Genomic DNA, 15,161 nt, shown 5'->3' with positions numbered 1-15,161 from the left:
CCCAGGAATGTACCCTGTCTGGGAATCGAACCTGCGACACTTTGGTTCGCAGCCCACGCTCAATCCACTGAGCTATGCCAGCCAGGGCTAATTTCTTTTTCTTGAGTCTTTAAAATAAGGGGATTCTTTGTCTAAATTAGGTCATGTTGTCTGGAATTAAAAGATATGTTGAAAGCTACTTACGTGTATCTGGAACAGATCCTTCTGTCCACATGCAAATGTCAGAGTTAAAATTCAGAATCTTCCCAATCAATGCCTCACTGAGAATGTCTTTAAAAATGAAAGGGTATATGTATGTGTGTGTGTGCAGAAAAAGAGAAGCACTCCTGGTATAAATAGGGATATCTGAAGGTTATCTTTTACTTTAGGGTATTGCCTTTTAACTCTTGTGATTTCCTTTTTGTGGGGCTATAGTCTTGACTTTTGGGTAGCAGAAACTTGGGTTCTTATGTTTTAGGACCTGCCTTTGTAGTAATAGAGGTCTATTTTCCTAGACTGGAGACTGAAGTATTCATCATCACTACCATGTAGACATATAAGAACAACTACTCATAAATTAAAGTCAGAAACATATTTGTTTAATGTGTGTTCACAAATAAAACATTTTATTGTAGCCAAATAGGAAATTCAGAGGAGTGATAAGAGGAAAGCAAAAATTATTTGTAGTACTACTCAGGCAGATAAGTGAAACCTGAGGGCAAATGAGTCTGGGGCTCCTGCTGCCTCTCACAGCTCAACCAAAAAGCAAAAATAGGGATTAGATTATAATTGTGCTTTTATTAATATCAGAGGCCAGCAATCTGAAAAGGTAGAGGGTAAAAACCCTAACCACCTTGAGTTTTCAGAAGCAAGTTTATATAGGGGAAACATGAGAATGTGAGAGGGGGAAATTTCTAAGGGAAGTGCAAAAGAGGAGTAGCGAAGCTTCCTCCCACACTTTCTTCCCCTGTTCTGGTGTTCTCTTTCCATTTGCATTAGCATTCTGCTCTTCCCTGGACACCTGTGGTTTATGGCCTGCAAAGCTCTGTGTTCTCTAGTTAGGGATGAGATGTATATACCATTTGCTCTCTTGTGTCCTTGGTTAGGAGAGATAAGGTCTTGTGATTTACCACCTGGCTGTAAATTGTTCAAACTGTTTGGCCATGTTTAATTTTCTTGTCTCAGTTTTCCCATTCCACTTGCCCAGGAATTTCCCTACCTTCTTACTACCCTGTCTCATAATCATTGCCAAGATTCTGGAGTTACTATTTCATAGAAATGTCTGTGTTTGTGTACATGTATGCATGTGTGCACATAAGTACTTGCAGGTGTGTGTGTTGACAACAATGAATTAAGATTCTAACCTATATTCCATTTTAAACCTGCTTTTTTACAGCTTTTTTGAGGTATAATTAACATATAATGAGCTGTATATATTTAAATTGCACAATCTGGTAAGTTTAGATGTATGTATAAACCTTTGAACCCATTACCCCAATCAAGATAATGAATATATTTATTAGCCCACAAATTTTCCACGTATTTTCTTGAAATCCTCCCTCTCTCCTCTCCTACCCAATCCCCAAGTCTCTGCTAATCTTTTTTCAGTCATCACAAATTAGTTTTAATTTCCTAGAATTTTATATAAATGGAATCATACAGCACATGTGTTCTGTCTGGCTGCTTTCAGCATAATTATTTTGAAATTCATTCATGCTGTTGTGTTACAGAACACACAAGGGGGGCCTGGGATGATATACTATTATTGAAAGAAGGCCCCGGGTCCGTTATGTCCGCCGCCAGGGGAAAGACGTCTCTCAATGCCAGAGATTTGTGAAAAGGAAAGAAAATGTTTATTTAATGCTATACTAACTTAAAGTAGTGACCTAATGTCTTCACCCAAATCCCAAAGTCCCTTAAAAACACCCACAAACAGACAGTCCTTCCTTCCTTCCCCCTTTGCCCAGTCCAGAGTACCGTATCTCAGGAAAGGAAATAGAAGTCCATGACTTAGGCAGTCCTCTGGTTCTTTCCAGTTAGAACTCCATCTCGACTGGGAGACCTCCCTGGATTCCCGGCACCCTCGGCTGAGTCACCAGGATCTCTGCTAAAACCAGGTGGTGGTTCCCCCTTCTAAAGCTGTGGGGGTCCCCACTCTGCCAGGCATGTGGTCCTCTCTCTCTCAGGGCTGCAGGAAGGGAGAGTCCCCACTCTGCCAAAACTGCATGGTTCTCTCCTCCAAGGCTGCCGCGTGGTTCTCCCTCTCTCAGGGCTGCAGGAGTCTCCACTCTGTCAAGGCCGCGTGGTTTCTCCCCTCAGGGCTGCGCATGGCTCTCCTTCTTAAAGCAGCACGGTTCTCCTTCTCAATGGCTGTGCATAGCTCTCTTCCTCTGGGCTGCACATTGCTCTTCTTAAAGCAGCCTGGTTCTCCTCCTCAATGGCTGTACATGGCTCTCTACTCCATCGAGTCTGCGTGGTTCTTCCCTCAATGGCCGCCAAATCTGGGTTTTAAATCTCCACGGCCAATCTTCCTCTGCAGCCCCATTTCCGACTCCTCCCACACTCGGCTTCACATGCCAGAACTCTTGTTCTTCTAGCTTTACTGGGCTGCCATCATGAGTCTGGGCAGGTGTGGCCCCATGTCCTGGAGCCAATCTTCTCTGAGCTCCCACGCAGGCGCTATAACTCAGGGGACCTGCCCTCCCCAGTCTGGGTGGGGAAGTTACTTCTGTTCCCCTGGCTTAGAGCTGATCACGGCTACTTAACATATCCATGCAACCAGCCAAAGGCCATAGATATGCTAAATGACCAACCCAGAGGTTAGCTGCAAGGCTGTTGCTATGCAAAACAGCTCTCAATGGCCCTGCTCCATTTGTCCCTTCCCCCAACCCACACCCTGGGGTGGGGGATGGAGACCTCTTAAAATCTCCTGGACACCTTAAGTTCTGGACCCCATTTCAAATGCCTATTTGGGGCCCCCCTCTTGGCTGCACCCTGTAACAGTTGCATGTATAAATATGTCATTCTTTTTATTGTTCATTATATCTCCTTATTTTTTAAATATCTGTAGGAACTTTGTGGTGTCAATTTTTTCACTCTAATAATTGTATTATTGTGTCTTCTCTCTCCCCACCTTGCTCCCAATGTGGCTTTAACTTCTCAATAAATCAACTTTTGGTTTTATTGGTTTTTCTTTCTTGTTTTTGTGTTCCATTACATTTTTTGCATTGATTTGTATTCCTTTCTTTTGCTTGCTTTGAATTTCCTTTTTTTTTCTTTTTTTAATTGCTTAAGGTGGTAGCCAATGTAAGGGTCAGCCAAGAGGGGGCCCCCAAATAGGGATTTGTAATGGGGTCCAGAACTCAGGGTGTCCAGGAAATATTAGAAAAATATGTACATATATGACATCCTCACCCCCACAAGTCTGAGCTGGGGGATGGGACACATGGAGCAGGGCCATTGAGAGCTGTTTTGCATAGCAACAGCTTTGCAGCTAACCTCTGGCATGGTCATTTAACATATCTATAGCCTTTAACTGGTTTCATAGATATGTTAAATAGCTGTGGCCATGCTTTGAGCCAGAGGGTAAGGAGTGTCTTCAACCCAAGATATAACTGGGAAGCAACTCCCCCTGGTCACAGCACCTGCGTGAGAGCTTGGAGATGATTGGCTTCATGCCATGGGGCCCTGCGTGCTTGGACTTACTATGGCAGCCCAGTAAAGCTGGATGAATACGGGATTGCTGGCAGATGTTATTGATTATGGGAGGAGTTGGAAATGGGGCTGCAGAGGAAGATTGGCTTGGGGATTTAAACTGAGACTGGGCTTGGGCATCTTGTTGGGACCATGTGGCTTTGGTGTAGTGGGGGCCACATGGCTTTGGAAGTGCTCCCTTTTTGCTATGTGGATGGTGCAGGGAGCCTGAATCATGGACTTCTACTTCTTTCCTGAGATACGGTACCCCAGACCAGGCAGAGGAAAAAGGAAGGACCATGTGTGTTTGTGGGTATTCTAAAGAACTTTAGTCTGTATACTTTTAAATAAATAATAATTCCTTTCCTTTTCACCAATCTCTGGTATTGAGAGATGTCTTTCCTTTGGTGGCAGGCAAAGTGAACCTAGTATGGCAGAGGAACCCCCGGAGAAAAAGAGGGGTCGTTTTGGTAATAGTATATTGTTCACCCCCCTGGGTCTGTTCTGCAATGATAAGATTATTGATTTGTGGTCTTTATTCTTTTCTGATATAGACATTTACTGTTGTAAATATCCCTGTAAGTACTACTTTAGTCCTGCCTCACAAATTTTGATATGTTGTATTTTTGCTCTTAGTTCAAAATACTTTTTAATTTCCCATTTGATTTCTTCTTTGATCCATGGGTTATTTAGAAGTGCATTATTTAGTTTCTAAACAATCAAACATATCTTTCTGTTGATTTCTGATTTAATTCTGTGTATCTTTTGTATGCCTTGAACTCTTTAAATTTATTAAGAGAATTTAGGGACTGGAATATGGTTTATTATGATCCATGTGCATTGAGAAGAATTCTGCTATTTGGTAGAAAGTTCTGTAAATGTCAATTAGATCAAATTGGTTGACAATGTTTTCCAAGTTTGATATTTTCTTACAGATATTCTGCCTATTTATTCTATTAGTTACTAAAACAGATATTGGAATATCTGACTGTAATTCAGAATTTCTCCATTTATCCTTGAAATTTTATCAGTTTTTCTTCATGCACTTTGAAGCTCTACAATCAGAAGCATAAACATCTAAAGTTGTTACACAAGGGCGGGGAAAGTAGGTTTACAGTTGTTCATGGACAATATATAATACAAGAATAAATAATAATACAAGAATAAACTCTATTTTGTACTCACAACTTTAAACTTAGTTTTCCCCACTCCTATATATTCTTAATCTATTTAATTATAAAATGACCTCCTTTATTCCTGATAATATATTTTTGCTTCAACTCTACTTTGTCTGATATTAATATAGCTACCTCAACTATGTCTGGATTGATATTAACATAGTATACCATTGACCTTTTACTTTTAACTTATTTTTGTTATCTTTAAAGTTAAATACATGTACCTACATTCTCTGCCTTTTAGTTGGTGTGTTCAGATCATTTACATTTAATGTGCTTATTGATATAGTTAGGTTTAAAAGTTTCAACTTATTATTTGTTTTCTATTTGAGCTAACTGTTCTTTGTTTAACTTATTTTTTCTGACTTATTTTTGACTAATTGCATATTTTTTATGATGCCAGTTTTTCTCCTTTGTAAGTCCATTCACTGTAACTGTATTGTGTTATTTTAGCAGTTCTTTATGGTTCATAGTATACATTTTGAATAGCACAGTCTACCTTCAAGCGATATTTTACCAGTTCACTTACAGAATAAGAGCTTTATAGAAGTATACTTCCAATTCTCCTTCCCTGGCTTTTGTGTTGTTGTTATATATATTATTTCTGCATGTATTATAAACCCAGCATTACAGTATAATTATTGTTCTTTGAAAGAATAAGTTATCTTCTAAGTGATTTCAATAGTAAAAAGAAGAACTCTTTATTCTTACCCACTTAATATTTCTGATTCTGCATTTCTTCATGTACACTTAGATTTTTATCTGGTATTATTTCTTTCTGTTTGAAGAACTTACCTTTAAAATGTCTCAGAGTACTTATCTGTTGTTGATGAGATTTTAAAGCTGTTTTATGTCTGAAAAAGTAGTTCATATTTATTTTTGAACAATATTTTTGAGAAAAGAATTTTAAAGTGACTTTTTCTTTCAATATTTTAAAGATTTTGTTCCACTGTCTTCTTGCTTGCATTGTTTCTGATGAGTAAAATATAACTTTTACCTTTATTGCTTTGTAGTAATAAGATTCCCCCCCATGACTTTTAAGAGTTTTTCTTTATCACTGATTTTGAATAATTTAATTATGATGTATCTTGGGATAGTTTTCTTCATGTTTTTAATGCTTGAGTTTCACTGAACTTCTTGGACCTGAAAGTTTTATAATATTCATCAAACTTGTTACCTTTGGTGTCATTTCCTCACATAACTTTTTCTGTCCCCTTTGAGTATCTTTAGAGACTCAAATTACCACTTGCATTTTTATACAATGCATACAATGCATTTTTATTTCATCTGAAATATTTTAGTTTTTATCTGTAGAAGTTCCCTTTGGGTCTTTTTTATATCTACCATGTCTTTGCTTAACACATTCAATCTTTCATGTAGCTTTTTCAACACATGAAGTCTAAATATAATAGCTGCTTTACTGCTCTTTTCTATTAATTCTATCATCTCTGTCAATTCTGGGTCAGGTTTAATTGAATGACTTTTCACTAAGGATAGTTATTTTCCAGCCTCTTTGCATGCTTGATAATTTTTATTTGAATGCTGGACAATGTTAATTTTAACTTGCTGGGTATGGGTCATTTTGTATTCCTTTCACTATTCTTCAATTATGCTCTGGATCACTGTTAAGTTGCACTGAAGCAGTTTGATAATTTTGGGTCCTCTTTTTATGTTATCTTATGTATAACCAGAATGGAAGTTAGTCTACTATTGAGACAAAACCTTTTTAAGTAGCCTATTTGATGACTCATGAATTATAATAATTTCCATTTTAGGTAGTAAGAATAGATATTATTTCTGGCTCTGTATAAGTGGTGATGATTACTCAATCTAATCTTTTTTGGGCATTTGTTTCCTTGGCTTCAGATAATTTTCTCAGAAGTTTGGGCCAATCAGTATTCAACTGAGTGATTAAAGCATCCTCTGTCAATCTCTGTACGTAGTGCTCTTCTTCTTGCTGGTCCTCTGCTCTCTATAGTTACTGTGGCCTTCCCAGACTTTCAGCTCTGACTGCTCAATTCAGACTGACCACTGGGCTCTATCTCCTTCTTCTTCCAGTGTGACAGCTTAGAAACTAAACTCTCCAGAGAGTGAGCTGGGAATTGTGGGGTGTCTCATTTGCTTCCAATCTGTCAGAGTTCATTATTATTTATTATCTGTTGTCAGTAATTGAAAGTTGTTGGTTCATATATTTGTCCAGTTTTTAGTTGTTTTAGGCAAAAGGTAAATCTTGTCCCTGTTACTTCATCTTGGCTGGAAGTTGAATCTCAAAACTTGCTCTTTAACATTTAAAATATGTCACGAACATTTTCTGTTTCCTTAAATATTATTACTCTACATCATTTTGATGACTGTGGAGTATTTCATTAGTTTGAACCACCATAAATTATTTAATCAGTTCATTTTATTTAGTTTTGTTATTCCACTATTTATAACATTGTCTGTGAGAAGCTGAATAGTTTTGAACATCCATGATTTCCTTAAATATATTAACAGAAGGGGAATTACCAAGTTAAAGATTATTATGATTCAAATTTCCAAATTATCCTCTAAAAAGGTTGTACCAGCTTATATATTTATTATTTCCCTATATCTTTTGCCAGTATTGGATATTAAAATTTTGTAAACCTTCTTACAAATTGGTAAATAAAATGGTACTTTACTCTTCAATTTGTATTTCTTGATTACTTTTGATGCGTAACATTTTTAATTAGTTTATTAAAAATTTATATTCTCTCTTTTAAATTGCCTGATTATATCATTTGCCTATTTTAAAAATTAAATTACTTTTTCTGTTATTGATTTATAAAATATGCTTGTATAGAAAGTATATGTGTGGGTGTATGTAAAGAAACTATGTATATAAGCTATATATAAATATATGCTATATTTCAAATATTTCCCCAGCCTTTTGCTTGATGTTTATAGTATATTCAGAAGTAATGAAATTGATTTTATTTTTGCTATTATGGTTTTTACCTATATAGCTGTGCTTAGAAAGCCCATATTAATCTCAGTCATAACCAAATAAACATTTTATCCTATTTGCTTATGGCTTTTTTATTTTACTTCAAATCTCTAATCTATTTGGAATTTATTTTTTTCATAAATTGAACTTTATTTTTCAACTACTTTAATATTTTATAATGCTTATATTAACATTTTTATGTTTATATAAATTTTAAATGGTTTTAACACCATTTACTTAAAACTTATTCTTTCCGCTAGATTTGATACACTGTTTTAAAATTATTTTATGATAAATTCTTTCAAATGTTTACATCTGTTTCTAGAATTTTCTATTCAGATCCATTAATCGGTCTCTCTCCCGTGGCTGTTTCATATTATTTAATTCAGTACTGAAATTTTATGGGTTAACAGTAGGTCCCAAAGAGAATATTTGGAAAACTAAATTACCCATTTCCTTAGCCTCTTACTTGTTTTCACATTTGCCTGGCTGGCCTCAGGTATTCCTGGAAAGTTGAGAAATAGTTCAGATACTGGGTAATAGGCCAGGCTTCACTTCCATAATATGTACCTAGGTTCAAATTCCAGTTCCCCACTGACTGGCAGGGTAACTCAGCAAATTCATTCCCTTATGCATGGCCCAGTTTCCTTATCTGAAAAGTAGGGGTAGTAACAGTCTCTATCTTAAAAATTTGTTATGATGATGATGATTATTATGGTGTGGGAACCAGTGCCTAGCACACATGAACACTCAGTTAAAAGTTAGTTTTACTACTTATATTTATTCTTCAAATTTAATTTTAGAATTATTTTGTCAAACACCAAAAAATTTATTAAGATTTTTATTATTGAGACTTCTCCAGAAACATGATGTGACTTTCTAATTACTTGTTTTCTTCTAACCCTCTTTTATATCTTATTGTTTTGTGTGTGTGTATCATGTATACATATAATACATACATATATATATTTGCACAGTAATATTCACATATACCTTCTTAGAAATAATGCTGACAGTAAATATGTAGACATATTTAAAATTGTTACCTCTGAGTATTAGAGAAAATAGTGAGAAATACCTCAGATTTCTTTGCTGAATATTTCTTATATACTCAGAAATACATGATTTTAAAATGACTCTTTTACCTCAATATTCTGGTGCTTTGAACTTCAGACCTAATGGTAGCACCTGTTAGGTATTTTGTGCTACATATTACACAAATATATCAGCAAATAAATTTTTTTAAATGTGTCATCAATTAAGGAAGTTGATTTCAGGAGAATTAGACAGGATCTTGAAGAAAAACAATTTCAAGTGGATGACTAATGTGACTTCCTAAAAATGCAAGTTTCATTCTGAAGTCTATATTTTCTGGAACTGTTTCAGAATATCTAGACTTGATCTAGGGTAATAATCTGTCATAAATATTTATAGGACTAGAGAATTTCAGCAAATAAAGATCACGTTTAAAGTCTTACCAATCCCAGATGAAAGCCTCTAGATTTCTAGGTTTTAGAAGACCTAGGGCAATGAAGGAAAAAGTTGGTATTTATTTAAATAGAAGGAAAGAATGAGAATGCAACCTACAGATTGGCCTTTCTTCTTAAGCTTTTACAATGTTAAAAGGAGTGGGATGTGAATGAAATACAAGAAAATGAAAGCTACCAACCATATGGGGAAATATCGAGAACATAACCTACAGATTAAATTTTCTTCTTATGCTCTCACTGTGTTAGAAGCCAAAGCATTTGTTTCAGATTCCAGGGCACAAAGGCCATGATAAGAGGATGGCATCACATCACAATAAAAACATTTTTGTCTACCCATTTGGAACCGCTGCCCAAGGTCTAGCTCCAGCTCCCACCCCCTTCTCCCCCTAACCCTTGCCATTCTTATTGCAACTTCTGCTGCCTGCTTGTTGGGCTCTTAGCCACATGGTGCATCATCTCACTATCCATAGAAACCTATCTCATGAGACCTCTCAGATGCCATTGCTAACCAGTATTGATGTGAGTCAGACCCTAGATTAAAGGTAGCATAATGGAATGTTGTTTTATATAATCAAACTAATTTGTTTCATTCTTATACAGGGCAAAGATCTGATGAATATATAGAATGATTATGTAGAAGAGAAGAGACTTTATCTGATTAGGCTGAAAGAGTGCTTTTAAAAACCTTTTAACAATCTAAGATAGAAGTTTCCTCTGATAACAGAAATTCAAAAGATACAGCAGAAACAGTTTCCTGACAACAGATAGCAAAAGGCCTATTCAGCAGCAGTAGGAGTTGAATTTCTGACTACTTTGTAAGGGAAATACAATACAAAACACCCATGGAGATCAAGTTGTTCTGTACTTGCAAGGACCTCTGACTTCTACATCTTTGTGGATAAATCCACAAGGAAAATAGTTGTAGAATATTATTGTCAACTATGTTACTTATTGCTAGGTAACAAATTATTCTACAATTTAGCTTAAATGAAAGAATAAGCATTTATTATCTCATACATTTTCTGTGGGCCCAGAATCTGAGTGCCTTAGCTGGGTTGTTCTATTTCAGGATCTTTCGTGAAGTTGTGGTCAAGCTGTTGGCCATATGGAACTGGAGAACTTGCTCCAGCCTCACTCAGGCACTAGAAGCATTTCACAGGTTCAGGGTGAGACAGAGGCCTAGATGGTAGCTAGGGGCCTTTTATAATCTAATCTTGGAAGCAACTTATCCAATAATTTTTTTGTCATGTATGTCTACCTGATAGAATTTGAGAGGACACTACACAAGGATATGATAAATGGGAAGCAAAGGTCATTGGAGGCTATCTTAGGGGCTAGCTGCCAAACCTACTAAAGGTGCTTTTCATTGGGGCTTTACAATTTGTAGCTACCTATTCTTTGGTTTAAACTAGGGCTCAAGTCTTGTTACTCCTTGAACCTTGTTAAAATATGGAGAGACCTAAATGTATTTTATAGAAACCAATGACTTAATGTTTTCCTTTTTTTTTTCTCGGAGCAGGAGAGGACGTGTGTGTTTGTGTGTGTGATGAGAGGGAAAGTGGTAAAGAACATAAAAATGTTATTTTTCAGATCAAAATTATTTTTTTTCTTTTAGTTCACCATGTGGCTTCAATATAATTCTTCTTTCTCAACTCTCAAATCAAACACCTCTGCTAACTTTCAGCTAAATAAGGAACATTTGAAAACTTTGGAATAGAAGTAAGAGGGAAGGGGGAAAAGTACTAGCTTCCATGCTTGGTTTTCATTTTTTTAATTTCTCAAAGTGTGAGGGGAAGAGTACTGAATCTAAAGTATTTGATTTGACTTATATAAATTCTATTAAAATAAGTAGAAGCCAATTATTGAGGCAAACAGCTTCAGGAAAATCAAGAAAAACCAAGTAAACTCCTGGAAATAGAAAGATTTTTACTGATTATGGAATCATAAATATGAATTAACCTGCTATGGTATGTCTGTAAAATAAGATTGAGTTTTTATTTCCTCTTAAATATGAAGAGAGCAAAGGTGCAGAATTAAGGGTAAGGTAGAGACATATACAAGGCTGGTGTTATAAAGAAGTAAAGTTTCTGGTTATATATTGGATTTGTTTAGAATTTTCTGAGTTAAAACATTTATTATACAGTTTTCGTTACTTGGTAGATACTGAGATTCATCTATAAGCCATTAGATACTTGTATGTATAAGGCTTTTAGGAGATTTTTTTTTTCAAGAAACTTTACTTGATAGAGTAAGGCAGCAAGTCTTAAGAGTCAACATATACAATCAGTTGTAGTAACCTGGTAAGAGGTGGGAAAGTACTAGAAGAGGGAAAAGGGTACTCATGGGGAAGTAAAGGTGAACCAATGGCAGATGTGACAGAAAGAAAAAAGAAATTTATAGTATGTAGCCTCAGCTTTGTTCTAAAAGGAGTCTAGCCTTTATAGCTGCTCTGCACCTTGGTGGATCTGGGGTGTGCCTATCTGGAACAGGCTTGAGGGAGAAGTGAAAGGCTTCTGAGTTCCTCTGGGAGGGGAGTGGTGGTGAGGAGTAGTAATATAGAGAGGAAGAAAGAGAGAGCTTTGTCAGATGGTAGGAGGCCATGAATGCTTCCATATGCCACATTTTAGAACTATTTGGTATGACTAGATTTCTTGTGAAAACTGGAGAAGAAGCTGAGTTCTGGGCTGATGCTGAGCAAAACAGAAAGTGGACTCCTGGGCACAGAAGCCTGAGACAGAGGAGACCTTGAGATAATGAGCCCCAGAAATTAATAGATATCATTGAGATGACTTTAGGTTGTCATTTGGATGTGGAATAGTCGTGAGTTGGAACCAATTTTTCCTAATTCTCCAATGTGTAATGAAGACCAGCTAACCTCTTGGTTTTTGAAATTCAGTAAGATTTTTGACATTATCAGAGCTCATTTTGGTTTGGATACAGAGTTAATGTGTCCTCTTCATGTGGGCAGAACCCACATGGAAACATACAAACAAGCACTGTATACATGTGCAAAAGCACACACACCACACTCCCCACACCCCAAACACCTTTCTTCTCTTTGAGCAGCACCAATCTGTTGTTTCTACTTCAGATAAACAAATTTGGCCAATTTATACCTTTCCTTTTACATTATCAGATGTCACAGGTGTTCTGCTTCAATATAGAAGAATTGCCTTCCAATGGTCTGGGCACTTTTGTTTAGGATAGTCATCTCCAAGGGGTATAGTTATCTTTGGTGGGTGTTGTCCAAGGGCAAATTGTACTTAGAGGGCACCATCAAAGATCTTCAGGCCAAGGGGAGATACTCAAAGGGGCTGGGCTGTGGGCCCTCCCAGGCTCACCCAGTCTCTCCCTGCCAGTTGGGTGTATCAGTAGGAGGCTCTGAGTTACATTTTGTAGATACCTTGCAGGTAGGAAGATTATTAAAGAGAAACTTCCTGAAGTTGCTCCTGGATGCTGAGGTTCCTCTATCTTCCTTCCTTCTTTACTACTAAACTTGATGGATCTTGACAGATGCTGGCCTCCCTGAATGTCACCAAACATCTTGAACTGTTTACAGAAACATTGAAAAATGCCATTAATCATCTTGATGACTATCAAGTACATAAGTGACAATGCTGAGAGACTCTTTGGAAGATAAATTAACCAGCAGAATTGGTCCAGGTTTTTAAATACCATTCTTGTGCCCTGGCCAGCGTGGCTCAGCTGGTTGAATCGTTGTCCAGTAATTGGAAGGTTGGGGGTTTGATTCCTAGTCAGGGCACATACCTAGGTTTTGGGTTTGATCCTAGGTCTGGGAGCTTATTATCCTCATTCTGAACACACACAGGAGGCAACCAATTGATGATACTCACAGAGATGTTTCTCTCTCTCCCTTCCTTTCTGAAAGCAGTGAAAAATTGTCCTCAGATGACAATAGAAAAATAAATGAATACTGCTGTCTTAACACTCATGTGATGATAAAGGGTATTTAGAGATCTGGAGTTAAGGTAGAACCATAGCTCAAACATGTCAGAGATATTTTTAAAATTTCACTCTTTTTTAAATTTTTTAATTTCCAGCAAAGCTATTATTTATTATTTTTTAATTTAAATTATTTTATTGTTGTTTAATTACAGTTGTCTGTATTTTCTCTTCACCCCTCCCCCCTAACATTTCACTCTTGAATAAAGACTACTTTGTAGTCTTTCAATAACTTACCCTAATTTTTAAAATATTGAGATTGTTGCAAATATCTAACTTCAAGTAAAAATTTTCAGATTTGTAAAATGCTACCTCCCTTTTTTTATATGCTTAAGTTGCTAGAGGTCAGAAGTGGGTCTTATAGTTTTCTTATATCTTGCACAGCATCTGACGGACACCTCAGTAAGTGTTCTATAAGCCTGTTTGGTTTATTGTTTAAGTACATTTCTCCAGTTCTCTAACAGTGAAGTGATAGACAACCTCATGGAAAAGTATCCTTTACATAAAGGTTGTGGAGTGATTAGATTCTGCTGTAGATTTTCAGCAGAGAAGGCGATTTGGCTTTCTTGGTCTTGATGCAAATATGAATAAAAATAAAGTTTGAAGTTTGTTTTATAAATGTAATTGTGGTGGGTGGAATAGATTGAATGTATGAAAGCTCCAAAAGCCACCACTATTCATTAATATGGTTGATCCCTGACATAGATTATTTACTTAATATTGATAACAATATCCTTGCACAAGAGATTTAGAGAGGTTAGGGAATTTGCTCTAAGTCACATAGGTAGTAAGAGGAAAATCAGATTTTTGTCAAAAGATCATGTTCTTTCTATTATATTAGAGAGTTCATTTTTTTTTTGAAAAAAAAACACATAAATGACTCAAGCTGGTTTATCCAGAATTTTAATAATTGTAAGGTGTCCACAATGTGATTATAACCATGGGAGATAAGCCATCAGGTGGCACATATAGAAAGAACCCAGTTTGGAAGCTTTGGGTTCTGGCTTCACCCTCACTGGCTGTTACCTCAGGGAAGGGAATCATTCAGCCCCTCTGAGTCTCTGAGTGCACAGGAGAGCATGCACAAGATCCCTGCTCACAGAGCAGAGCACACACTAAGCACCCAGTGTGTATCAGAGTTTTCAAAACATGAGCATTGAGGTGCCCACAGTAAAACTTGCTGCAGAGATGTGCACATTCCCCAAGAGCTGCAGCTTTCAGGAAGTGACAACTACAGACTACTTTCAGGGCATTGAGTGACCTGCCACCTAGATGGAATCAGGGAGGTTTTCCTGAGAAAGTCACCTACCTACAGGGAAGTAAAATACGGTTAACATTACATATAATAATCTATTGTAATAATATTAAAATTGAGAATAAGCTTCGTTAAAGATTTTTCAAATGAGAATGTGGTGAAAACTGAAGTTGACATTTGTGAACAGTGCAGCTTATCAGTTTCATCTTATCAGTAACCTAGTTCCTGTGTCCTCACTGATAAGAAAAATGGGAGGATTTTAAAGAAGGCTGGCTATTGTTTTTAGCATAGAGCTATAAGAGATTGATTTTTAGAGTTAATAAACTCTGATGGTAAGAAGTTGAGAAAGAAAGAGCTCAGGTACCACTCACTGATGGTAAGTGCCTTTGGGGTGTTTTTCACAAATACTTTTATCTCAAAAAGAATGGGATTTAAAAATAAAAAATTAGGTTAAAAATAGTAATTCCTATTAATTTTTTTGTTTGTGAAAAAATAGTATTACCAGTGGGAAAACCAAGTTACAGACTGAAGAAGTCCCTTGGAGCCACATTTGTATAACCTGGAACTTTGGTCTTAGGTATTGGAAAATGTCTGGTGGGTGGTGGGGAAGGAACGGCCCTTGCAGTATATATACA

General features: G+C 36.5%; 1 protein-coding gene across 1 annotated transcript in view; it reads left to right on the top strand.

Annotated features, from left to right (window-relative positions):
• Positions 1-14,796: 14,796 nt before the first annotated feature.
• Positions 14,797-15,161, top strand: part of IL1RL1 (interleukin 1 receptor like 1) — a 35,127-nt gene continuing 34,762 nt past the window's right edge. The window contains exon 1 of the mRNA XM_028516791.2: positions 14,797-14,902. The gene's annotated coding sequence lies outside the window, so the exon portion shown is untranslated. The remainder of the gene's footprint in view (positions 14,903-15,161) is intronic.

Source organism: Phyllostomus discolor, chromosome 6 (genome assembly GCF_004126475.2).
Source record: "Phyllostomus discolor isolate MPI-MPIP mPhyDis1 chromosome 6, mPhyDis1.pri.v3, whole genome shotgun sequence".
Classification (NCBI taxonomy): domain Eukaryota; kingdom Metazoa; phylum Chordata; class Mammalia; order Chiroptera; family Phyllostomidae; genus Phyllostomus; species Phyllostomus discolor.
This window is presented reverse-complemented; position numbering and strand designations above follow the sequence as displayed.